Source organism: Macaca fascicularis, chromosome 6, assembly GCF_037993035.2.
Source record: "Macaca fascicularis isolate 582-1 chromosome 6, T2T-MFA8v1.1".
NCBI lineage: Eukaryota > Metazoa > Chordata > Mammalia > Primates > Cercopithecidae > Macaca > Macaca fascicularis.
Window position 1 is genome coordinate 74,276,075 of NC_088380.1, and position 26,560 is coordinate 74,302,634.

At 37.3% G+C, this 26,560-nt stretch overlaps 1 long non-coding RNA gene across 1 annotated transcript in view; it reads right to left on the reverse strand.

Annotated features, from left to right (window-relative positions):
- Positions 1-26,560, reverse strand: part of LOC141407008 (uncharacterized) — a 165,740-nt gene that overhangs the window by 48,289 nt on the left and 90,891 nt on the right. Inside the window, exons 3-4 of the long non-coding RNA XR_012413710.1 lie at positions 11,409-11,868; positions 9,803-9,835 (exon numbers count right to left, since the gene is read on the reverse strand). This is a non-coding gene — a long non-coding RNA (uncharacterized lncRNA). The remainder of the gene's footprint in view (positions 1-9,802; positions 9,836-11,408; positions 11,869-26,560) is intronic.

Here is a 26,560-nt window from a genome sequence, read left to right on the forward strand (position 1 = left end):
AATAATAAATATAGCATGAGAATTATAATACAGGTAGAAGAAAAGGTATGACAAATAAAGCATAAAGTCCAGAAGGTGAAAACTGGTACCTACTGTTCTCATACCATATGTAAAGCAAAACAATGTTACTTGAAGGTAAACTGTGCTAAGTTAACTATTTAAGTATATTATAAATCCTAAAGCAACTGCTAACAAATAATTATAGTTAATACACAATTAAGGAAATTAAAAATGAAAATGTAGAATCATAAGTAAAATTCAAAAGAAAGCAACAAAAAGCAAGAGGGAACAAAGAACAAGTGAAACAAACAGGAAACAAATATCAAGAAAATACAACGCACTGATTAAAACGTCAATGACGATAAGGGAAGAGGGGATAATACACAAGGTCAGATGGGTAATGTTAGTGGAGAGATGAAAACTGTAAAAAAAGAATCAAGTAGAAAAGCTGGAAATAGAAACACAATCATAGATGAAGAATGCCTCCCATATGCTCATCAGTAGACTTGACACAACTGAGACAAAGAAAAAAGAAAACCAAGGTAAGTCCATATAAATAACTCAAACAAAAACACAAAGAAAAAATAGAGAAAACAGGAGCTATAGAATATTATCAAATAATCTAATTAAAATTAATGATAGACTCTAAATCACATATCCAAAAAGCTTGGAAAATACCAAGTAGAACACCAAACTGCTGAAAAACCATGACAAAGAAAAAAAATCTTGAAAGCAGCTAAAGGAAAAAAAGCAACACATAAAGTATAGACAAACAAAGACAAGAATTAGAGCAGACTTTTCATCAGAAACCATGGAAGCCAAAAGATAACACACTGATGTCTTTAAAGGGCTGGAAAACAAAACAAACAAAAACAAATTTAAAAACCCACTGTCAATTCAGAATTCTAAACTCAGAGAAAGAAGAAAAGAGAAAATAGGAAATAAAGGTATTTTCATACAAACAAAAGCTGAGCCAAATTATTGCCATTTGATCTTCACTAAAACAAATGTTAAAGGAAATTTTTTAGTAGAAAATGTATAACACCAGACAGAAATTTGGATCTACACAAAGAAATGATGCACACTGGATGTGGAATAAATGAAGAAAATATAAATTTTATTTGCATTACTTATAATTAGAACAGAGATTAATAAACATTTATTCTAGGAAGACCCAGATTGTAAATATTTTATGTATTGTGGTCACACAGTCTTTGTGACAACTACCCAACTGTAGTACTCTAAAATGTAACTACAAAAAGGAAAAATAATAGTAACATTTTGTGCATTTAAAGCACACACAAAAGTAAAATATATGACAACAAAAAAAGCACATATACAAGTAAAATATGTGACAACAATGATACAAAAAATAAGATGAGGAATTGGAAACACTGTTATAAGATCCTTATACCACAGGTAAAATGGTATACTACTACTTTAACTCTGATTAATTAAATACGTTATTGTAAATCCACGGCAACAACTAAAACAGATTTTTTTTTTTTTAAGACGGAATCTCACTCTGTCGCCCAGGCTGGAGTGCAGTGGTGCGATCTGGGCTCACTGCAAGCTCTGCCTCCCACGTTCACGCCATTCTCCTGCCTCAGCCTCCGGAGTAACTGGGACTACAGGCGCCCGCCAACAAATCTGGCCAATTTCTTGTATTTTTTTAGTAGAGACGGGGTTTCACGGTGCTAGCCAGGACGGTCTCGATCTCCTGACCTCATGATCCGCCCACCTCGGCCTCCCAAAGTGCTGGGATTACAGGAGTGAGCCACCGCACCTGGCCAAAAAGGATTCTTAAAAGTGATATAAATAACAAACCAATAGTAGAGATGAAAGGGAGTCATAAAATGCAATCAATCAAAAATAAGAGAAAAATAATAAATGATACAAACAAGAAACATTTCACAAAATGGTAGATTTAAAATTAGCCATATTGGCAATGACATTAAATGTGAACTATCTAAACACACCAATAAAAAGGCAGAGATTATTCAACTAGATAAAAGTCAAAGCAAGACCCAACTACATGATGTCTATGATAAACCAACTTTAAATATAAATTAACTGATAGGTTAAAAGAATGGAAATAAAAATGGCATACAAACACTAATAATAAGAAAGCTGGGAAAGCCATATTGATACCGAGAAAAGTAGACTTAAGGATAAGGACTATTATAGCAGATAAAGTGGAAGAATACAAAAGGATAAAATGGTCAATTTTCTACACAGACGTAACAATCCTAAAGACATATTTACCTAAAAATATGATTTAAAAATACCTAGACCAGATGTAGTGGCTCGCACCTGTAATCTCAGCACTCTGGGAGGCCAAGGTGGGAAGATTGCTTAAGACCAGGTGTTTGAGACCAACCTGGGCAACATAGCCAGACCCTGTCTCTACAAAAAAATTCTTCAAAATTAGCCAGGCATGGTGTCACGCACCTATATTTTTAGCTACTTGGGAGGCTGAGGCAGGAGGACTGCCAGAGCCCAGGAATTTGAGGTTGCCGTGAGATATGATTGTGCCACTACACTCCAGCCTGAGTGACAAAGTGAGAACCTGTCTCTTAAAAAAATAAAAATGTGCAAATAAGATAAAAATAACTAAAGGAGAAACAGACAAGTCCACAATTATATTTGAAGTCGCCAACACTCTTCTTTCAGAAATTGGTAGAAAAAGTAGACAAAAAGTAAGTAAGGATATAGAAGAGTTGAGCAATACAGTTAACCAATTTGACCTAACTGACATTTATAGATCAATCCAAGAACAGCAGGATACACACTTTTCTCAAGTACACATGGAATATTCATCAAGACAGACTATCTTCTGTGCCAAAAATCAAACCTTGACAAATCTGAAGGAAACAGAAATTATACAATATATGTTCTCTGAACATAGCTCAATTAAACTAGAAATGAAAAACAGAATAACATCCAGAAAATTCTCAAATATTTGGAAATTAAACAATATACTTCTAAATAATCCATGAATCAAAGAAGAAGTTTCTTTGAGCATTACATCCAGGGTCCTGAGAATCAATCCACCCCACCCACTGCAGCCTGTACCTATGTGTACCATAGGGAAGCCTGAGAACAGGCTAATGCCATTCACAGCCTTCAGCAGTGGTGACCATGCATGCCATCCAGGGGCCTGAGGATAGACTTGCCTGGTTCATTGCCACCACCACTGGAACCCCAGCATACCATCTGAGGGCCTGGGGATTGATTCATTCTGCCACTGAAGCTAGCACCCACACACACCATCAGGGAGCATGATGACAAGCATGCCTCATCCACTACCACCACTGCCACTGCCCATGCATGTTATTCAGGGCCCTTAGGATCTATCCATCCCACTTACCACCACAAGTACCTACATGCACCATCAGAAGGCCAGAGAACAGGCCTATTCCACCTGCAACCACTGGTACCAGCACATACCTTCTGGGGGCCTGAGAATGTACCTATCCCATCTGATGCCACCAACTAGGTGCACATCCCTAGAGCCCAAGAACTAGCTTTCACAGCCTGCCACCACCACTGCCACCAGCACTCCCTCACATGCACCTCACATGGACCTGGGGACTGGCCTGCCCACCCTACCAGTGCCACTGCTGGCACCCACACATGTCACTCAGGGCATGAAGTCTGGCCTACTGCCACTCCTGCCATAGCCAACACCATGAACACCACCCAAGGGCCAAGAACCCACTCATTTGCCTGCCTGGCCCACTGCTGTCACTGGCAGCACCCAAGCAACCTGCCTAGAAGTCCAAGAACTGGCCTACTCAAATCTGCTACCACTGATACCAGCATACACTGGCCAGGAAAACAAAGACCAGCACGCCTGGCCTGCCACCACTACTAGTGCTCAAACATTAGCCAACCTGGCATCCCCATCCCACCAAAATGCCATCACAGCCTCCATTAACATGCACAGCCTAAACCACTAAGGAGCTCAAACACCACTGATGCTGATTACAGTTGAAGAAGTCATATGGAGACTACACTACTGCTACCCAGAATCAAAGCCAAAATACCTATAGATATATCTATAGGAAAAGTCTTTTCCTGAAAAGGCCAATCCATAAAATTCAAAAAAGTGATTATTATATCAGATGCATAGATATCTCGTGTAAGGGCAAAAGAAACATGAAAAAGCAAGGAAACATGACACCTTCAAAGGGACATAGTAATTCTCCAATAATAGATCCCAAAGAAAAGGAAATCTATGAAATGTCTGAAAAAGAATTCAAAATAATGATATTAAAGAAATTCAGTGATACATAAAAGAACAAGATAAATAATACAAAGAAATCAGAAAAACAATTTAGGATATGAATGAGAAATTTACCAAAGAGCTAGGTATCACAAAAAAGAACCAAACAGAAATTCTGGAACTAAAGAACTCATTGAATGAAATAAAAATATATTCAAAAGTTTCAACAATAGACTAGATAAAGCAGAAGAAAGAATTTCTGAACTCAAAGGTCTTTTGAAATAATACAGTCAGACAAAAATAAAGAATAAAAAAGAATGAAGCCTATGTCTTTTATGGGACACCACAAAATGACCACATATTCAATTTTTTCGTGTCCCAGACGGGAAAGAGAACAACCAAAGGGATAGAAAACTGATTTTACAAAACAGTAGCTGAAAAGTTACATAGTCTTGCAAGAGATTTCGACATCTAGATACAGGGAAGCTCAGAGATCCTCAAATAGATGCAATTCAAAAAGATCGTCCCAATGGCACATTATAACCAAACTGTCAAAAGTCAAAGACAAAGTGAGAATTCTAAATACAGCAAAATAAAAGTGTCTAGTCACTTATAAAGGAACCCCATCAGAATAACAGTGGTTTTCTCAGCAGAAACTTTACAAGCCAGAAGAGAATGATATGTATTCAAAATGCTGAAAGAAAAAAAGAAGCTGCCAGGGAAGAAGACTATACTCAGAATAAATAAAGTATTTCCCAGACAAGAAAAAGCTGAATTCATCACCACTAGACCAGCCCTACAAGAAATGTTTAATAGAGTCCTACACCTTGAAGTAAAAGGACAAATTCCACTATCATGAAAACACACAAAAGTATAAAACCCACTCACTGGTAGAGCAAACACACAAATAAGGAAAAGAAAAGATTCAAATGGTATCACTGTGGAAAATGACCAAAACACAATAATAAACAATAAGATTGGAAAAAAAAAGAAAAAAAATGATATATAAAACAGCCAGAAATCAATTAATAAAATGACAGGAATAAGCCTTCACATATCAATAACCTTGAATGTAAACAGATTAAACTCATAACAATTCTACATACCCAATACTAGACCACCCAGGTACATTGAGGAAGTATTATTAGATTTATGGGGAGAGATTCACCCCAATACAAAAATAGCTGCAGACTTCAACACCCTACTCTCAGCAATAGACAGATCATCTAGACAGAAAATTAACAAGGAAACATTGGATTTAAATTGAACCTTAGACCAAAAGACCTGGCAGACATTTACGGAATAGTTTTATCTAACTGCCACAGAATACATATTCTTCTCATCAGCACACAGAGCATTCCCTAGGGCAGACCATATGTTAAGCCACAAAACAAGTCTCAAAAAAAATTTTAAATTTGAAATCATATCAAGTATCTTCTCAGACCACAATGAAATAAAACTAGAAATCAATAACAAGAGAAACTTCAGAAACTGTGCAAAATACACGGAAACTAAACATACTTCTGAACAACCACTGGGTCAATGAAAAAAGTGATGAGGAAATTTAAAAAAATTTCTTCAAACAAATGAAAATAGAAGCACAACATACCAAAATCTATGGAAGACAGCAAAAGCAGTGCTAAAAGAGAACTTTATAGCAATAAACACCTACCCAAAAAGGTAGAAAGATTTCGAATAAATAACCCAATGATGTACCTTAAGGAACTAGAAAAGCTAGAAAAAACCAAACCCAAAATTAGTAGAAGGAAAGAAAGAAGATCAGAGCAGAACTACACAAAATACAGACTTAAAAAAATAAAAAAACACAAAGGATCAACAAAATGAAAAGTTGGTTTTCTGAAAGATAAACAAAATCAATAAACCACTACTAGATTCACAAAGAGAAGACTGAAATAAACAAAATAAAAAATAGAAATACAAAAGATCATCAGAGACTATCTGAACAACTACAAACTACATACACTAACAAACTGGAAACCCTAGAAGAAATAGATAAATTACTGGACACATACAACCTACCAAGATGAAACCAGAAAGAAATAGAAAACCTGAACAGACCAACTTGAAAAATCAAGGAAACATGACATCATCAAAGGAACACAATAATTATTCAGTAAAAGATCTCCAAGAGAGAGGAAAGTAAAAGTGTCCTAACAAAGAAAAGCCCAGCACCAGATGACTTCACTGACAAATTCTGCCAAACTTCCAGAAAGAACTAAAACCAATTCTCTTCAAACTATTCCAAACAATAGAAGAGGAGGGAATTCGCCCTAACTCATTCTATGAGACCAGCATTACCCTGATATCAAAAACAAGCAAGGATAAAACAAAAAGAGAAAACTACAGGCAAATAACCCTGATGAACATAGAGGAAAAGAATCCTAAACAAAATACTAGCAAACCAAATCCAATAGCACATCAAAAGTATAATACACCATAATCAAGTGGGATTTACCTCAAGGATGCAAGGATAGGTCAACATATACAAATCCATAAAAACAGATCGCATCAAGAGAATGAAGGACAAAAACTACATGATCATCTCAATTGGTACAGAAAAATCATTTGATAAGATTCAACATCCCTTTATGATAAAAAATCTCAACAGATAAGGCATAGATGGAGCATACTTTAACATAATAAAGGTCATATATGAAATATCCCAGTCTAGCCAACATGGTAAAACCCTGTCTCTTCTAAAAATACAAAAATTAGCTGGGGGTGGTGGCACATGCCTATAACCCTAGCTACTCGGGAAGTTGAGGTGTGAGAATCGCTTGAACCCTGGAGGCGAGGTTGCAGTGAGCCAAGATTGCACCACTGCACTCCGGCCTGGGTGACATAGCGAGACCCTGTCTCAGAAGAGAAGAAAAGAACAGAAAAACCCATAGCTAATGTCATACTGAATGAGGGAAAGCTGAAAGCCTTTCCTCTAAGAACTGGAACAAGACAAGGATGCCCACTTTCACCACTCCTATTCACATAGTATTGGAAGTCCTAGCCAGAGCAATCAGGAAAGAGAAAGACATAAAAAAGCATTCAAATTGGAAAAAAGAAACTCAAACTGTCCCTTTTTGCAGATGTTCCTTTTCTAGATCTTCCATCTAGAAAAACTGAAGATTCCACCAAAAAGCTCTTAGATATGATAAATTCAGTAAAGTTGCAGAATATAAAATCAACATACAAAATCAGTAGCATTTCTATACATCAATAATGAACTAGCTGAAGAAGAAATAAAGAAGGTAATTCCATTTACAATAGCTATCAACAAATAATACCTAGGAATAAGTTTAACAATGAGGTAAAAAACCTCTCAAGAAAAACTACAAAACACTGATGAAATAAATTGAAACAACAAACAATGGAAAGACTTCTCATGATCACGAATGGGAAGAATATTGCTAAAATGTCCATACTCCCTAAAGGAATCTACATATTTAATGCAATCCCTATCAAAAGGCCAGTGTCAGTTTTTTACAGAAATAGAAAAATAATCCTACAATATGTATGGAACCAAGAAAGAGCCCCAAAAGCCAAAGCAATCCTGAGCAAAAAGAACAAAGTTGGAGGCAGCACACTCGCTGACTTTAAAATATGTTACAAGGCTATAGTAACTAAAATAACATAATATTGGTATAAAAAGACACATACACCAGTGGAACAAAACAGAGAATCCAGAATTAAATTTATGCGTTTACAGCAAACCGATTTTCAACAAAGTTACCAAGAATATACCTTGGGGAAAAGATGGTCTCTTTAATAAATAGTACTGGGGAAATTAGGTATCCTTATGCAGGAGAATGAAACTGGACCCTTTTCTCTCACCATATACAAAATTCTGCTCAAAATGGATTAAAGACTTAAACATAAGACCCAAAACTATAAAACTACTGCAAGAAAACATAGGGTAAATGCTTCAAGAAACTGGTCTAAGCAAAGATTTTATGGCTAAGACTTTAAAAGCACAGGTAACCAAAACAGAAATAGACAAATGGGACTATATTAAACTAAAAAGTTTCTGCACAGCAAACAAAACAATCAACAGAGTGAAGAGACAACATGTTGAATTGGAGAAAATATTTGCAAATTATTCAGTTGACAAGGGACTAATGTCTAGAATATGCAAGGAACTGAAACAACTCAACAGTTGTTGAAAACAATCCGATTTTTAATGATCAAAGGATATGAACAGACATTTCTCAAAAAAAGGCAAAGAAGTGGCCAACAGGTATATAAAAGAATGTTCAGGCCGGGCGCAGTGACTCACGCCTGTAATCCCAGCACTTTGGGAGGCCGAGGTGGGCAGATCACGGGGTCAGGAGGTCAACACCATCCTGGCTAACAGGGTGAAACCCCATCTCTACTAAAAATACAAAAAATTAGCCGGGTGTCGTGGCGGGCGCCTGTAGTCCCAGCTACTCCGGAGGCTGAGGCAGGAGAACGGCGTGAACCCGGGAGGTGGAGCTTGCAGTGAGCCGAGATCGCACCACTGCACTCCAGCCTGGGCGACAGAGCCAGACTCCATCTCAAAAAAAAAAAAAAAAAAAAAAAAAAAAGAATGTTCAATGTCACTAATCATCAGGGAAATGCAAATCAAAACCATGATTAGATTTCATCTTACCCAAGTTAGAATGCTTGTTATTAAAAAGATAAAAAATAACGGTGCTGGCAAGAATGTGGAGAAAAGCAAATTCTTATACACTATTGGTGAGAATGTAAATCAGTTCGGCCACTATAGAAAATAGCATAACGATTTCTCAAAAAAAAAAAAAAGCACTACCATATGATTTAACAATTCCACTACTGGATGTTCATCCAAAGGAAAGGAAGTCAGCATTATCAAAGGGATACCTGTATCCCCATGTTTATTGCATTGCAACACTATTCACAATAGCAAAGACATAGAATCCACCTGTGTCTATCAACCAACAAACAGATAAAAAAAAATGTGATACATTTACACAATGGAATACTGTTCTTCCATAAAAAAATGAAATCATGTTATTTACAGCAATGTGGATGGAACCAGAGATCATTATGTTAACTGAAATAAGCCAAGCACAGAAAAACAAATATTGCATATTCTCACTCATATGTGGGAGTTGATCTCATGGAGATAGAGTAAAATGATGGTTACCAGATGCTGGGGAGGGGGACGGAGAGATGGAGAACAGTTGGTTAATAGGTATAAACACATAGTTAGACAGAAGAAATAAGTTTCAGTGTTTAACAGAATAGTAAGGCAACCATAGTTAACAATATATCATATATTTCCAAATAGCTAGAAGATTTGAAATGGTTGCAACACAAAGAAATGACAAATCTCTTAAGTGATAGATATCCTAATTACCCTGATTTGATCATTACACATCATATGCATGTATCAAAATATTACAGGTACCCCATAAATATGTATATTTTATGTATCAATAAAAATTATATGAATATGTGCACACACACAATACAAGTCTCAAGGAAAATATTAACATATTCTGAACTCGATGAAAAGAAAAATATTACATATCATCATTTTAAAATTAAGCATATACCTACCATATGATCCAGCCATTCCACTCAGATATTTACCTGCAAGAAAAAAAGAAAAAAGAAAATATGTTTATACAATGACCTGTACATGAATGTCCTTAGGCTCTTTATTTGTAATTGCCAAAAATAGAAGCAACCCAAATGTCTATCAACAGGTGAATAAATCAACAAATTTTGGTATAGTCACACAATGGAATACTACCTACAATGAAAAGGGATACACATATTTTAGTATATTCATTAAATGTAATAGAAAGGAATGAACTATTAATATATACAACAATATAGGTGAATTTCAAAACTATTATGCTGAGGGAAATAAACCAGGCAAAAAGGAGTAAATATTATTCCATTTTATAAAATTCTAGAAAATGCAAATTAATCTGTAGTGACAGATCAGTGGTTGCCTGGGAATGAAGGGTGGGGTGAGGAGGGATTACAAAATGACTCAAACTTTTAGGGGTGATGGCTATGTTCACTGTCTTGATTATGGTGATAGTTTCATGGGTATGTGAATATATCAAAATGTATCGAAACTATGTATTTTTAGATATATGCAGTTATTGTATATGTCAACCTACACAAAGTTGTTAAAAATGAATCAGCAACATTCATGTGAACTTGCACAATCTGAGTTGGTTTCGAGTAAATATCTTGCCGAACTCGGGATCTGACCATGAGCAACCTCTCTACCCTCCATCCACTCCACTCCTCTGTAGAACACACGAGAAAAAATATGAGAATTTTATCAGAGCTAGAGTCTTTCACAAAATTTTGATGGAAGGGCTAAAGCTTAAATTGATAATACCAGCTTCGAAAAAAAATCCCAGAGGGAACAGCCTAAAAGAGAAATATAATCCAAAAAATAACTGTCATCCCTAACCTTTACATGTAGGATCTTTCAGCCTATTCAATTATTTCGCTCTCCGGACCATGATTACCATCAATGGCATCAAGTTCTCCATTATGCCATAGGGTAATTTTTTAAAAATTGCCTGGATCCTCTATTAAAATGCTGGGTTGCCTCATGATTAAGTAGTTTTCACTTTTTATTCACAATAAAAAGCTCAGACTGGGCGGTTTTATCACTGCTTATTCTACATCTAGGGAAAAATCATCCCCTATTTGGCAGCAAAAAAAGCCAGTAACTCATTTCAATGCTGCAACAGGCCTTGCCTGCTAGTGGGCACACCCTGGCTTCAAGAAGGCTTTGGATGTGTGAAGACCATACATTGCCATGATTTACTCAAATAAAATAATAAACCAGGCCATGAAAACTTAGAGAGAAACGTATAATTCTGCAGCCTATCTGCATCCGTTCAATTATGTTAGCATTCATGACCGATGTATTCAATTGAACATCATAATGATATTTGCTGTTCCTGGTTTTGAGTTAATTTCCTTACAGAATTAGCATTTTGTTTTTCTAATTTCAGAGCATATTGAAAACTGTTCACTACTTAACTAAATCCAGCATTATGAATGTTTTTCCTAATAAGGCAGCCCCTTATGCCCCTTCCCACATTTGATAATTCAGTTTTAAGAAAATAAATGCTTTTCAACTTAGTGATGGGGCTCAGGCCTCATGAGCATTTGAGCATTGCAATCTCACCTTTCACACAGGATGAATCTCTGATGCCCTTATGATCCTCAGCTCTTGCTGGATGAGGAATAGTTGTGGCTAATAGTCACACGATAATCTTTGGCAAGTGATTATTGCCATTTAGAACCCCAACTCTCAAAGGTGCATTTCTTCTCGTTATTGTTTCTCCTGGAGCTTTATCTCATAGTGTGTTGTGGTTATTATTACTTTTTAAAGCAATGGGAAGTTGCTATTATCTGCAACTTTGATTGAATTTCTTGAGCTTGTTCTTTCTATTGCCACATTAGTAAAGGCACCAGGAAACACTTTGTATTTATCCTCTCTTCAACGTCAGCTTCCCCTGGATCCTGGCTGCTCAGGTAAGTGAAATTTTCCAGTACCAATGTCCCCCCAGTCTTCTCATTTTTTATCTCTCAGCTAATTGATCTGTCATCCTTCACTCTTCTTATTTGCAATGTCTGGAACATTCCTGAAAAGTAAAACAACAAGGCCTAAAATGAACACTTAAGAGAAATTATAAGTCATCCTCTCAATTTTACTGGAAAGGCAGTATGGAAGGATTTGATGGCAAACTGTGTTTCCGTTCTTCTTAGAGAAAGAATCAAATCCCTTCAGATGACTATCTTAGCTATAAATTTAGGTATCTTCTTCAGAATGTTCCCTCAGGTTCTCCTGTGGTTTACCTATTGGTATTGATAAATTCAATCACAGATTACTCGGTCAGCAGTTTATTAGGCATTTGTAGAACTCTGATTTGAAATTTGCTACTTTATATATTTGGCCAGTAACTTAAGGACTATCAGAACAAGAGACACCTCTATGATTTTCTGAAATCTCTATTTCTTTTAGGGATTCAGTAACCACATGGAGGGCAGAGTCATTTGCTGACCTAGGAGCATCTCAGACTGAAATTGTACCGGATGGATGCAGAATCAAGTCTGCGTATCTGTACCCCTGAAACAAGTAAAGAAAGACAGTTGGACATTTCCAAAAAACAGGGTCAAGCAGTCATTTGTTAAGAGAGGGTTGCTCTGGGAGATAGTTGCAGGGGTTGGAATAACACATCCCAAACCTCCCTTTCCCTTCGAAAACACAAGTCAATAGACCTGCCTTACATTAATTTATCTAAACATTTCCTAACCATATTTATATTTTCAGTCTGTATGAACTCCTGGGGTAATGGATCTGAGAACCACTGTTTAAGAGGATTGATTGTGTTACCTTGTAGGAAAGTAGAAATGGAGTGAGATGAATCATTCAGGCAGAATCATTGTGCTGCAGGACAGATGGAAAGGCTCGGCGAGCACTCGTGCCCCTCCCTGTTACAGAGCATCTGGCCGTGCCTAGCCTTGGTGGGCTAAAGAAAAAAATACAACTCTCGCCCTGCCAGCTGTGTTTTCCATCTTAATTGAAAACTTACACTGAAGCTATAGCTAATATACTCAGTTAGGCAGTGCAAGCCCTTAGCCTTTCTTTTGGCACAAGCAGCTGTTGACATCTTTCTGGAAAAAATATTTACTACTACCTGTGAAGTTGCTTTGTACGACTAGGTGATATTCAGGGTAAATAAAACAGGTATGGCTCTTGACCCTTGGGGAACTTAGTGGGGAGAAGAAGCAAACTCAGACAGACAAATAGAAGTTTACAATAGATGTAAGAGATCAAGTAGCTATGCAGAGATATCAGTAAATTAAAAAGAGATGATTATATATTTACAATATATACCAGAAGTGCCCTTCCTTGCAAGTATCATAGTTAGATGGATGGGGGGTGGAGAGAGAGAGAGAGAGAGATGCTCTCCACATATATTCAAAAACTGGAAGAAAATTTAAAGAGACTTGCTTCTAAATCTGTTAATACAAATGAAGAGATGAACAGTGTTCAGTAGATTTGTTACAAGAGGAAAGTACATATTGGGCACCATATTTTTAAGAGAATGAGTGTGATATGGAGAAATAGGCAAAATCAGATAAAAATAACTGTAATGGAAATAGAAGAGGTGGAAGGAACTATTAGGGCTGTGTGTATATGGGAGAGGAGGAGATGGAAAGATCTGAGGTAACAGAGATTTCTAGTAAAGTTCTTGGAAACTGGAGTACATACAGTCTGGGCATCAGGACTTTTCAAAATCCTCCAGGCAATTCTAATGTGCAGCCAAGTTTGAGAAGCACTGATCTGTATCATCCTACAAATGGCCACCAGATCAAGTTTTCGATTGCTTTCATTTTATTATTTCCTTTAACAGAAGATTTTTTTTAACAATTATTGGCTAGGTATCATCTATTCTTTCGTTTTTGTTTTTTTTTTTTTAACAAATAAATGGTAATAGCCATAGATAATTGCTTTACTGCTTTGAATCTTGGGCTTTGACCTGTATATTGAAAATAATAACTACTTATAGCTTTGCTTTAAAGATAAAAGGAGGCAATGTTTATAAATAAAGCATTTAACCAGTGTTTGCTACAGAAAATATGCAAGAATAGCGGCAATTACTGCTACTAACTCTCAACATTCTGACAGATGATCTTGCCACAGTCTCCACTCCACCCCATGAAGGCATCTAGCTAACTTCCTCCATATCTTTGTTCATGTTGCTCTTTTCCCTGATAATAGGTCTTGTTCCTCTTGATTTAAGCCCTGCCTTTCTGAAGTTCTACCTCCTTGAAATCTTTTTAGGACATATCCCCATATACTTGGTCCTAAACAATCTCACCTCATTTTAGTATCCCTAAAGACAAATTATCCTCAGTTAAGTTGATCTTGAATTGTCTCTTCATTTTACTATGCATGCTAAGCATTGTCTCTGCAATTATGTTACAAATTTCTTGAGAGCCGGTATTTGGTTGTGTCATCCATGGCTGGACGTGGGGAAGCCTGTTTATTGTGTTTAATGAAATAGTCATTCACATATAAGAGACACTCAGCAGATTGTAATTTCCAAATAGGCAGGAACCTTATATGCAGGATTCATCTATATCTCCCCATGACCTGGAATAATACCTGATACATAATAGGTGCTGGTATTAGTTTGCTAGGGCTGCCATAAAAAGTACCAAAGATGGGGGACTTAAACAACAGAAATTTATTTTCTCGTAGTTCAAGAGGCTAGAAGCCTGAGATCAAGGTATCAGTAGGGTTGGTTTCTTCTGGGACCTGTCTCCTTGGCTTATAGATGGCATTCTTTCCTTGTGTTTGTGTCTTAATTTTCTCTTCTTATAAAGACACCAGTAATGTTGGATTAGGTCTCACTGCAATGGTCACATTTTAATTTCATTACCTCTTTAAAGACCCTATCTCCAAATATACATTCTGAAGCATTGGGATTTAGGACTTCAAAACATTGAATGGGAGGGGGGAGTGCACAATTCTGCCCATAAAAGTGCCCAATAAATATTTGTTGAATGAATGAATGCCCAACATGTCCTCATTGCCTAATCCAGCATTACTGCTTAGTGCAGTCTGACATTTATTAAGCATCTATTATGTTACTATCTTAGGAGTTTGTGCTAGGAAGATGAGTAAGCTATGGTTTCTGCCTGAAGGAACTTACATGTTAATGGAAAAAAAACACTGCACACAATTTCAATAAATGGGAAATTAATTTAAAAGTATGCACAGGGAATATGTAGGACAGAAGGAAGCCATCTAGTCAAGCTGGGGGTTCAAGGAATGCTTCCTTGAGGAGGTAATTTCTCAAGTGAGTTTTAAAAGATGAATGAGAATTTCACAGGAAAGAAGGGCAAGAGGCCATTGATTTTAGTATTAGGCGATCACACTGTCTGCAGAGTGGTAGATGGATTTAAGGCAGGGGCAGTATTAGAGGCATGGAAGAAAACAGACACAATTAACAACAGTTCAGGTGAGAGATGAAGGGATTTGGCCAATGGTGGTGGTGCAAAGAAGTCAGTAGGCATGAGAAACATTTACAGGATAAAATCTGCAGGTCTTATTGGTAATTGAATATGGGAGGGGTACAGAAGCAGAGGCATAAGGACAGAGTAGCTCAAAGAAGTACTGAAGAATTTGTGGCCATAGTTTAAAACCACCACAATCTGCAGCACATGGGAATGTGTGAGAAATGCAAATTCATAGAGTCCACCTAGACCCACCAAACCAAAATCTCTAGCGGTAAGGCCCAGCAATCCGTGTTTTAATAAGCTCTCCAGGTGATTCTGACACTGCTCAGAGGTCCTGCTCTCATAATGAGAAACTTTTTCTGTGTGTTCAGGAAAAAAATATTTTCTTACTGTTGCTTCTAATAACTCTCATTGAATTATTCATGTCCCAGTTCTTGCTGAATATCTCCAAACCAATTAGTTGAGTGAAAGGAGACATTATGGGGGTGGTTGGGGTATGCGTGCATGCGTGCGTGTGTGTGTATGCTGGGAAAAGAAGTGGAGAGAATACCCAAACACAAATGATCTCCATGCATCAAAAGATTTTCCAAAATCTGTTTTTCATCATTTATTACTTAAATTTAATTTGTGGCCAAGCTTTTCTAGTAAGGTTTTTCTAGTAAGGTTGCAATTAAAATAAAATGTAAGCAGATCACAGAAAACGTTATACTTTGGGGGCAGGATTTGGAAAGCACAAATTTATTTACTTATTTATTTGTTTATTTATTGTCACTCACTGTGCTACCCAGGCCTACTAAAAAGAGGATGCATTAAAATAACTAGCTAGTCAATATCCCGATCGATGTTTCAGCATAACCCCATGGTGACCCTAATGCAATGACCTTTGAAGTCCAAACTCTTCTGCCTCACAGGTTATTTCCAATTGACTTAATACAAAAGGTTCAGGTGCAAAACCAAATCATTCAATTCCTGGAAAATCATTAGTAGTTAAGTAATTAAACAATCACTCACTTATTAACTTTTCTAGGTACTTTGGTCACGCTTGACAATACCAAGATTGCCTGGTAATTATATAAATTATTCCTATTCCTGGTTTAGTAGCTACCCAAAAAATATATTTTCATAAAGAATATATAATAGGCAGGGACATAACCTTCAAAGTGGGGTTTGGGGGAATAGAAATAAGGTGACAAATTCTCCTAAAGAAGAATTGCTAATTCAGAAAACATGTTTGGAGCAAGTGGCGTGAAATGGTAGAAACAACAGTGATTTGTTTCCTGTATTGTTTGAAATTTTAATAATAAGCATGAGCATTTCATATTAGAATAACAAAGGTGCTGTCATTTAAAATTAAAATAAAAAGGAAGGAAAAAATCTGGATGAAGGAAAAAGCACAGGGATCAAAGTCAGAATGTCCTGGTTCAATTCCTGATTCTACAACTTATTACTTGTGTGACCTTGTGTCAGAGGTGTTTGAACCAGAGCAACTCCATCTTGAATAGAAGCTGGGTAAAATAAGACTGAGACCCATTGGGCTCCATTCCCAGGAGGACAGGCATTCTAAGTCACAGAATGAGATAGGAGGTAGTTACAAGATACAGGTCATAAAGACCTTGCTAATAAAACAGGTTGCAGAAAAGAAGCCAGCCAAAACCCACCAAAATCAAGATGGTGATGAGAGTGACCTCTGGTCATCTTCAAGCCTCATTATATATTAACTTTAATGCATTAGCATGCTAAAAGACACACCCACCAGTGCCATGACACTTTACAGATGGCATGGCAACATTCAGAAGTTACCCCATATGGTCTAAAAAGGGGAGGAACCCTCAGCTCCAGGAATTGTCTACCCTTTTCCCAGAAAACTCATGAATAATCCACCCCTTGTTTAGCATATAATCAAGAAATAACCATAGAAATGGGCAACCGGCAACCCTTGGGGCTGCTCTGGCTGTGGAGTAGCCATTCTTTATTACTTTACTTTCCTAACAAACTTGCTTTCACTTTATGCCCCAAATTCTTTCTTGCATGAGACTCAAGAAGCCTCTCTTGAGGGTCTGAATCGAGACCCCTTTCTGGTAATGCTTGGACATGCTACTTAGCTGCTCTGGGCTTCAGCATTCTTATCTTTAAAAGAGAAATGTGTACCTCCAATGGTTGGTATAATATTACAGGAGCTGGGCCAGGTGCCATGGCTCATGCCTGTAATCCCAACTCTTTGGGAGGCCAAGGCGGGCGGATCACGAGGTCAGGAGATCAAGACCATCCTGGCTAACTCGGTGAAACCCCGCCTCTACTGAAAATACAAAAAATTAGCCAGGCGTGGTGGCGGGCACCTGTAGTCCCAACTACTCGGGAGGCTGAGGCAGGAGAATGGCGTGAACCTGGGAGGCGAAGCTTGCAGTGAGCTGAGATTGTGCCACTGCACTCCAGCCTAGGCAAGAGAGCAAGACTCTGTCTCAAAACAAAACAAAACAAAACAAAAAACAAATATATATATATATATATATATATATATATATATATATATATATATAAAAGGAGTTATTAATAATATATGTAAAGCACTCAGCACAAGCCTGTCAAGGTGTGTACTCAACAATAGTAGCTTTTTGCTGCATTAGTAGCTTTTGGCTCAGCTCAGATCAGAATTTAAATCCCAGTTCTCCTACGTACTAACTATATGTACTTGGTCCAATCATTTCACCTCTATAAGTCTTGTTTGTTGGTTGGTTTTTTGAGATATATAAAACGAGACAAGATTATCTATCATTCAAGGCTTCAGAGAACACAGAGCAGATATTTAAGAAATGATGGCTATTCTATGTTAGCTCTTTAGAACGGATTTTAACGTTCACATCAATTTGCCTTTGCCTGTTACTTGGGCTCAGTTCAGTCCTTACTACTGTCCTGTCCACACTGGCACTGGCAGGGAACTCTCTTCTTAAAGAAGAGATGGTTTTCTTCATTTTGTGTTTGTGGGAAGGCCCTCTTACATACGCCTGCCCTCAGATTGTCCCAGAACCAGAGCATGGAGACCCCACAAACCATGGGGAAAAAGATAAAATCATGCCTTTTAATAAGTGAATAAAGATGATCCCAGACATATTCTGTAGATCTTTTCCCATTTTTACCAAACAGTCCCTGTCTTATTAGAATGTATTCTTAGCCATCTGGCTTCCATCGAAGCCTAAAATTCAGTCAGGCACAATAAGACAATATGATAATGAAAGAAAACAAATATTTTACCCCAAAATATAATTCTTGGACATATTTTGAGATGGCTGTTCAGAGAGCCAGCAAACAGAATTAGCCCTGGAAAGCTGTCTTTTTTAGGGGCAGATTTGCATCTGTAGAGAAAATCTGCATTGAGGAAGCCAGGCTTTCTCTGAGAGCCTTCTCTCATCCAGACCTAGGAAAGATGAACTGAGAGTCTGACATCTTTCAAGATCTGAAAGAAACATTCACCATCTATCCTCTCTGAGAGCTTCTACCTGTGACGTTTCATCTACATAACAAGACCACCTTCGCTAGCAAGGATTCCTCTTCTGGTCCCATCCGTGTTTTACCACTCACCAAACCCCTATTCTTTCTGGAACTTCAAGATGGCATAAAAGCATCAACCACCTGCCATTTTTTTACGTTCTATTTTGTATGACTCCCACACACATTAATAGCGTTGTGTGCCCTTTCTTCTATTAATCTGTCTTTTGTCAGTTGATTTTTAGCAAACCTTCCGACGGCAAGGGGGAAGTTTTCCATTTGCCCCTACGAAAAGAACTGGATGAACAAGATGACATAAAAATACAAAACCATAAAAGAAAAAGTGGTTAGATGTGACTACATTAATTTTGTTTGTTTATTTTAGCATCTCCAAGGCAAAAAGACAATATAAAAATAAAATGTCAAATGATACATGAAAAAAATTATGACATGTATGGCAGTCTAAGTATTAATGCTCTTAATACCATATACAAAGAGCATTTGCAAATCATTAATATGAAAAGGACCAGTGTCTCATTAGAAAAAAAATAGGCAAAGGAGATAAAGAGGACATTCACAAAAAAAGACATACAAAGGATGAATAAACAAAGGAAAAATGGTCAACTTAGTAAACAAATAAAAATAAAGTTTCATCAGATGGTCAAAGGTTTTATAAACGGAGGATTTTTGGTGTTTGAAAGGACGTGGAAAATGGTATTTTGTATACTGTTGATAGAAATTTTCAGAAGGGCAGCATATATCTGGTAACATGTACCAAAAACTTAATGTGCACATCATTTGATCTCATAATTCCATTTTTAGGAATTCATCCTAAGATAAATATATATAAAAGGGTATTTGCTACAGAATTGCTTATAATAGAAAAAAGTAAAACAAGCTAAAAATCTAACAATATGTCATTGATTAAAAACAATAATTAATCAATGCCTTATCTATACAGCAGAAAACGTACTTTCATTAATTATATATATCATAGAATTATACCTATTGGGAATAGGTAGCTATCCAGGCAGAGAAACCAGCTTGTGCAAACGCCCTATAATGGGAAGGGCTGCAGCTCCACATGGGGTTTTGCAATCAGCTTTACCTTTGCGGGAATCTGCCCTAAGTTAAGCCTGAATGTGAAACTTCACTAATCAGGGCCCCTATCTTTTGTGTTCACTGCTATCTGCCAAGTGCTTTGCACAGCCCCAGCACAATACACCTGTTAAACTGCCCTGCATGCCATTTCTATAGAAGTGTTTCTCTGTGGGTATACGGAAGAATGCTCAGCAAATGTTAACAGTGGTGACCTCTCAGTTGAAGGGCTTGGGGGATGCTTTCTTCTTTCTATTTTTATGTGTTGCTTGAAATGTTAATGATAACCATGAGTTGGCTTCATAATTAGAAATAATTGTGTTATTGTTCTTTTAAAAGTTTATGAAGAAAAAAAAGATCTGGATGTAACAGAAAGTACCTACTAGCCATTGAATTCAGATATTTTTGGTTTATTTCTTGAACATAGCCTCTTACTCTTCTATCAAAGGCTACAAACAAGGCAGCCACACTTGACTGTCAGTGGCTGAAAAGACACCTGACACTGACACAGTCTGGGGACAGTCAACAGTATTTGGCTCACATTCAGAGAGAAGCCGCCCCCAACCCCAGACCTGCAGTGCTGGTTGCCCCTCCATGGAAAGGAATGTTCTTCCCTTCCTTCCACCACCTGGCAGCAACACACCACTTATCCTTTTACTCCCAACTCAGCCTCACCTCCTCTGGAAGCTTCCTCAATCCTGGCGCTTTTCCTCTATGTCCCTGCAATGTTCTCTTCATTGCTCTTGTATCACCATCTCTCTAGAGTTCTAAGTGATCCATTTACTTACCTGTCTCATTCATTCTCATGAGCTCCTTGAAAGCAGGGAGGCTGTTTTACTCTATAGTTAATAGTTTTATGCTATTTGCAGGCCCAGCCTATCACCCAATACATAGCAGAAGCTCAATAAGTACTTGTGAATGAACAAGCAGACAGTAGCAACTTTATCCTGGGCTTTGCCATACAGTTATTACTATGCCCTAAGAAACTTTCCCACACTTCAAGTTCTTTTGCAGCTGGCTTGGCCTGGCCCCCCAGCTGCGTCAGGTACTCTGCAGATACCAATTCACATGACTACATTCCTGGTCTGAGGGATGGAGGTGGTTTACCTTCCAAACATCAGGGAGGTCAAAGGATGCCACCCTTATGTATCCTCTGACTGCCTCAAACTCTGTTCAAATAAAAGCAAGATGGGAGACCAGTTTAAAGTCAGATCAAAGCTTCTGAGGCTTGTCGTGTGTCCAGACACCAAAGCATTCTGAAGGAAAAGGCAATATTTCTCCAATCCACGTTTTACCAGTGGATAGAAAACACACACTGATCCTGATCCTTGCCACCCTGCAAGCAGAACTTTCTCACGCATGAAAGGGCTCTGGGCAACCCAGCAGTCACATTTTCTTACTCTGAACCCCTCTACCCATGAGCTTCCGGGTGGGTTTACACCAAGCAAGCCCGGGCAGCCCAAGTTATAGAAATGTTACTAGAACAAAGAGGAAGAACAAAAACTGTGAAGTTACGTGTGTTGACAGACCAGCGATGTTTTTATCTGATTCAGTGAGTTTTTCTCTGAGGTTTAGCAGGAATTGCAAATGCTGAGCTGTTCCACCTGAGCTGAGCTTTTAAAATGCTGCTGCTTTGGAATCAGAACTGTAGGAAAGAATAATGCTTCCATTAACAACAAGAAAGAGTGTTAGAACGGTATCTTTCTAGTACTTCAAAAGCAGGACAGGGTCCAGGGACGAGACTCTTGGGAAGCACACTGGCAACATTAGCTTCCAGGTCGTTCTCACCCTGCCCTCTTCATGCCTAACAGTGACTTCCGTCTAGGAATATATTTCATGGGAAAATCCAAAATACAGGGAGGATCTTCCACTGTTTATATTAGGAAGAAAGGAAGGGAGGGAGGAAGTAAAAAAGAAAGGAGGGAGAGAGGGAAGGAAGAAAGGAGGGAAGGAAGGAAGGAAAAAAGGAAGGATTAGTCTAAAAACCTACCATTTACAGATATTTAAGAAATTAATGTAATTCTAGTGACTAGTTTATTGTGACTCCATTAAAATGATTTTGAAGAGTATGCAACAACACGGAAAATGCTTACTATATGACTTTACGAGAAAATACAGAATATGAATACATTATAATCACATAATTTTGGGAAAGACAGAAAAGTATAAAGACAAAAGTAAACAAAAATTAACAATTCAATCACCCAGGGAACTATTATTAACAGAATGTTTTCATCCAGTCATTTTTCACTTCATGTAGGTACATATATACACAAACACGTATTTTAATGAAATAAAATTGAGATCTCATGATGTATACTTACCTTTATATCCTACCTTTTTTTACACATTTTATTTATCGGCTTTATATATTCTTTAAAAATATGATTGTCAATACTTGCATAGAAGTCTATCATATGAACATCCCATGATATATTATGTTGAACCATATAAAAATGCTGCTTTGTAAATCAACATTTTATATGATTCAATAATTTTATATCAGCAGTTTTAAATGATTTTACTCAGTATTTACCTAATTCTCATTTGGAGGACTTGGGTTACATTAATTACAATGCAATCATTATCAATAAATATTTAGTACCTTTGCACTTATTTCTACAAGGAGAATTTGTAGATAAGCATATTTTTAAGATCCCTCAAATGTTTTTTCATATTGCCCTTCAGAAAACTTGTACCTATCCACATTCCCATAGTAGTCCTTCTCATATTGTTTTTAATGCACTCCAAATGCAAGAAACTGCTTATATTTTCTATTTAACACATGATGTTCTAGAAAAAAATGCCATTTTTTCATACTTGCCATTTAAGACAACAGTTTCCCCAGAATAGGGCCTGTTCCGGGGTGGGGAGGGGAGCGCGGAAGGGAAGAGATAGCATTAGGACAAACACCTAATGCATGCGAGACTTAAATCCTAGATGATGGGTTGATGGATGCAGCAAATCACCATGGCACATGTATACCTATGTAACAAACCTGCATGTTCTGCACATATATCCCAGAATTTATAGCATAACAACAATTTTTGAAGAAAATGTTTTCCTGGAATAGTTGTGAATAATTTATCTCATCAAAGCTTGTTTATGTCAGGAGAAAGGACTTTCTGTTGAAGTCTTCTATCTGGACAGATCAAAATTGGAAATCAGTTCTGAAGTTTAGAGTAAAAAACAAACAGGATATGTTCTGGGGCAAAGTAAATACAGCAATGGGAAAAAACACAGGGAATTCGAAATTCCAGGGTTAAGTTGAGATTTTTCAAGGTTAGAATCTAGTGAGGTTATGGAAGCCCACTAGTTCAGACTGAAACAGAATGAAGCATGAAAGGATGATCACCAATAAAAGGATGTTATGGAAGCCCACTAATTCAGACTGAAACAGAATGAAGCATGAAAGGATGATCACCAATAAAAGGATGTTATGGAAGCCCACTAGTTCAGACTGAAACAGAATGAAGCATGAAAGGATGATCACCAATAAAAGAGAGCTCTTGGATGTCTTTGTTGTTTGGTGATGTCTCCATCTCTGCCAGCATAACACCTGCATCCCAATCAGCGTTCACTTCTCTACGGTGACCTGTCACCCAGCTGTCACAACCTCACATGGTGGCACAGTGTTGGTTGATGGGTAAAGTCTGAGGGGATAGAAATTATAAAAAGATGGAAGGGAGATAATTTAGAGAGTGCCCTCTTAGGGGAATTTCTACTAGCTCCTTTTAATGCAAATCACCACTGGTTCAGATAAATAGCCTCACAAGGGTAGTAAGTAAATCTTTGGCCATTCTGGCCATCTTCTCCACAAAAGACAAAGGAGAATTTTGGAAGGGTTACAGAGGCTTCCAGGGCCCACTACAGCCAGGGGCCTGCCTGGGACTTCTTTAAAGAGAGCTTAAAGGGTGACTTTGTTCTCCAGAAAACAATCTAAAGAAAAGGCAGAAACTCTCTAGCCAAAGTGACCCCAGGCCAATTAAAACATGAAACTGAATAAAAATATGGAGACCTTTCAAGGGAAGGCTCCATAATGAGCAGGTGCAAAAGCTTCTTTGAGCCATGGCAAGTCCCTGCTTCCCAATAAAACTTCGGATCCCCCAAGTTTGCTTGGCTGGGGACTCCTCTAGGAACAGAGCACAGAGCTCTCCTGGAGTCTTTGAAAGACATTTTCACAGATTGCTATAAGCCCACCAGCACCAGGTACACCATCAGCAGAGATGCTTAAACCAGGAAACCAGCTTGATCTAGCTCATGAATGCAACCACATCTAATTTTCCTTCTCCCAGATCACTGGCTCTAAAGACATTCAAGCTGCAATAACTTAGTTTCACACATCACAAGCCACTAAGTTTCACACTTGTCAAAGATTAATGAATTACATTTGAGCTGTGGGTCCAGGTCTGGACCTGACCCTCATCTCTGTGCAGTTTCCCTTCCTTTCAGTTTCTCAGATGCCTGTCCTATGGGGCAACCAGTCATAAAAACAGATAGGAGACAGAAAGTGGGCCCTGAAGTTTCCACATTTCAGAAAAGATCAAGAAACTCAGCTTTCAATCCTCTTAAAAATGTTCCTCCTCCTACGTCTGATTCAGAAGGCATGCATGCAGAACTAACCCCACACAGAACTTCTTAATTATATATAATAACTTTTCCTCTCATAGTTTCTCTTCATATAGAGGTTTACACCAGTGGCTCTAATATTCTTTCCATAAATACTTATTTGGGACATATCTCCATACATAACCATTTCCCACCGCCAACGTTGGATATTGCGTACATTAATATTACTTTCCCTCTTCTCAATCTATGACCAGTACTTGAAAACTTCATCTAAAATATGCTTTGGGGATTTAGGGTTTCTGGAAGACCCACTTAAAGCCTTAGAGAACATCTCTGGGGTTAGTATCTATTTTCAGGAGCCTTGGACAAATGTTTTGTCTCCTATTCTTAAATGTTACATCACAGAATTAAGACGAGGCCCCTCCTATATTGTGAATGAATTTGAAGTAGAATTATATCTGAAGGGGTTTATAAAAATATATTTTATGTTTTTGTCTAGCCTGTTTACATAGTGGTAATATTTACAAGTGAAACCCAATGTGGCACTTAATTGAGTTTGTATTTTTTCCAAATATATTCTTAGCCCCCAATTATTTAACTCCCATGGGAAATGGTCAGATCACACTTTTTCCATTTCAGAAGAGAAGAAACTGATTATATTTTAAACCATTTTTTCACTTCTAGTATAATCAAGAAAGTTTCTACCAGACTCTAGCATCCAACAGATAACAACTACAAAGCATGGACAAATTATACAAAGAAAAATGAAATATCCAAAGGTACTAGAGAGTAAACTCAAGTAGGAAAATTCTGAAAGGAAACTGAGATTTGATAGAAGGGATTGGTGCAGGTGAGTTAAGAGTATTTATGTCTTCTGCTGAAAGGCAGGTCAAAGTCAGTGCCACACAGAGTAACTAAAATTCTAATAGAAAAACCAAGTCTTTCTAGACTAAAGAATCAAAGGTCATAATTTGGGGCAACCACAGCTACTGGAAAATAGGCAGGAAAATCCCTGAAAAAGTGAACTAGTGAGAAGGAGCTCCAAATTTTCTACATATATTTTTTCTAAGTATCTGAATCACCCCTGAATCACATATGTATTTGGTAGACTCAATGCACCTCAGCAAAGAAGAAAGAAAGAAACAACAAGAAAAGCTAAACTGGTCAGGTGCAGTGGCTCACACCTGTTATCTCAGTACTTTGGGAGGCTGAGGCAGGAGGATCACTTGAGCTCAGGGGTTTGAGATCAGCCTGAGCAGTATAGTGAGACCCTGTCTCTATTTTAATGATAACAACAACAACAACAACAACAAAGAGAGAGTATGCTATATAGTTTGAGCTACAAAGGTAATTGCCTGCTGAAATAAAACATCAATAGTCTTCAGAGGGAAGTAATACAAATCAGAATACCTACAACCAATCATTCACAATGTCCAGAGTATAATATGAAATTTATTACCATATGAAGAAACTATCCCCAGTAAAATAAAGAAATATATTCTTACAATGAATTCAAAGATAATAAATCTCTATTGAGAAACAGAAACTATTAAAAAAAAAGAATTAAATTGAAATTTTACCACTGAAAATCACCATATCTAAAAGTTAAAATTCACTCATTGTGCTTCATAGAATGGAAAATACAGAAGAGTCAGTAAGCTTGAAAACAGATAAATGGAAATGATCACTCTGAAAGACAGAGGGAAATAGATTGAGGAAAATAGAATATATCCTCTTGAGCTCATGGACCTATGAAGCAATAACTAAAGATCTAACATATGTGTCATAGGAGTCTCAGGAGGAGAGAGGAGAGGAGAGTTGAGAGTGAGCATTAAAAAATATGTAAAGGTATAATGACTGAAAAGTTTCCAGATTTGTTAAAAGACTTAAATTTACAGATCCAAGAAGCTTAATGAACTTCAAACAGGAAAACTGTATGTAGTTTCATCATAGTTAAACTGCTAAAAAACAAAGATAAGGAAAAAAGTCTTGAAAGCAGTCAGATAAAACCACACATTACACACAGTAGAACAATGGTTGAAAAATACTAACTTCTCATTTAAAATTTTGGAGCCAGAAGACAGTGGAACAATATCTTTTAAATAACTAAAAACAGAACAAATAAAAATCTGTTACACCTGAATTCAATATGCA